Source organism: Pseudomyrmex gracilis, unplaced genomic scaffold, assembly GCF_002006095.1.
Source record: "Pseudomyrmex gracilis isolate BER0280 unplaced genomic scaffold, ASM200609v1 scaffold_775, whole genome shotgun sequence".
In the NCBI taxonomy this organism is placed as follows: Eukaryota; Metazoa; Arthropoda; class Insecta; order Hymenoptera; family Formicidae; genus Pseudomyrmex; species Pseudomyrmex gracilis.
Window position 1 is genome coordinate 1 of NW_018021359.1, and position 1,877 is coordinate 1,877.

The following is a 1,877-nucleotide window of genomic DNA, read 5'->3' on the forward strand; positions in this document are numbered from 1 at the left end:
TGGTAAATGATAACATAACCTACAAATCCCAAGTTGAAAGAAAGCAGGATCTAGCAAAAGTTTTTTTGAAAGTCTTTTACAAAATCAAGGTTCCGTTAAATACGGCCTTTTCGTTACAGCTTTATAAATATTGTTTTATAAAAACATAAACATAAAATTAAGGTTTATATTACATAGAAACGTTTAGTACATACCTCCTGGAAGAGCTTCCATCTCGAAATAGTGAAATCGGACACTTTTCACCAAAGTTACAGAAGATGTAACAAAACGGAATTCCCTTAAGTTTTATCCGCGTTGCGTGCGCTCGCTACAAGGGTCAACTATAGACTGCTCTACAGACGTTGTTGGAGCAGGTAATGACTTGCCCTTTTGAGAATGAGAGTTCAGACTATTNCCCTACCCAATTCTATCATTCAAAGTATAGAATTAAAAAGTTCATTTTTGACATTTTGGCCAGCTTTTTGGGATTCTATCCCACTGTGCATCGGCGCTTTAGCCTAGCAGAATGGGCGGAACGGCGAAAAGGACCATCAACGAGTCGGCCTACGCCGAGATGTGCTGTGTTCCCGCCATCCTGCTGCGTGGTCTCAAGGACCCGCGGCTTGTATCATTGCTGCATCTCCTGGATTGCTATCCCGCTCCGCTGCTTGCTGCTTTACTTATGCTGCTGTAACCTAGTTCTAGACACTGCGAGCGTTCAAATTTCGCGGCCCACTGATCCTGCCGCCTGCGAGCGAACTTGCGAGCCGCGCCGCTAATCCTGCGACCTGATTGGCCCCGCGACCTACCCCACGCGACCTTAGCGCTACTCGGGGTATCGACCGCTTATCGAACAAAATCTTCTTGCTCTTGGTCGCGAACAGCTGTGCGAGACACACGCATCTTTTCGGGCTCCCGTGCGTACGCGAATCTTCCGTGCCGTCTAGATAGTCTGTCGTACTGCGAGTTGAGATTGAAGGCGAAGTGATTCTCGTCGAGAGGGTGACCCCGGCGGAGTCCAGGAAAACCGAACGAGTCAATCCGGACGAAGGAGACCGGGACATGCCGGAAAACAACCAGCGACGGTGAGGTGCCCGTTTTAGTTCTGTTAGCCACGAATCCGCGTTGCACAGGCCTCGTGTCAAGGCTGGTCGCTTGCTTTTTGCGTTTTGTTTGTGACGGCAAGGACGTATCCTTGGCCGTGTTCACGATTGTTTTTCGACAGCGGCCAGAATCGGGCTTCACGGGGCTTCGTGGCCGTAGTTGTAGATTCGTAGGTTAATTGCATGTTTCGCTGTAATTTTGCGAATCAAAGTCAAGCCCTGGAGTGGCGATCCGGCGCCAAGTAGCCTATTCGCGTTATTTGTGTTCGTCTTTTTTTATTTCTTTTTGTTTGGTTTGTCTAGCGAGCGTATTTGTGTGCGTGTGCCGTGATTATAGAAACGTATCGCTTGCGTACCGTCGGATCTCGTCTACCGACGGCAATCAGCCGCCGCGGTAAAAAATCGTCAGAACGAAATTGGATTTTTCTCGTGCAATCGGCTAGAGTAAGGTGTGTGCGAGTCGGAAACTGTGGTGATCGGTAAGAAATTTTGTGCCGAATTAACGTGCGGATTAACGACAGTTTCGGATGGTGAATTTTCAGGACAATTATTGCCGAACTATTAGCGAGCGTACGGTGAATGCGTGTCGCCTTTCAAGCGTATAAGTTGTTCGGGATTATTCGCGGTCGAGTAACGTATCGTATCGCCGATTTTCCTGGAGCCAAGATAAAGAGTGGGGCGTGTTCCGTTTGACCACAGTACGATTCGACACCGATTGATTCGACACAGATTTATTCGACACCAAATTATTCGACACCGTACGATTCGACACCAGATTATTCGACACCGTACGAT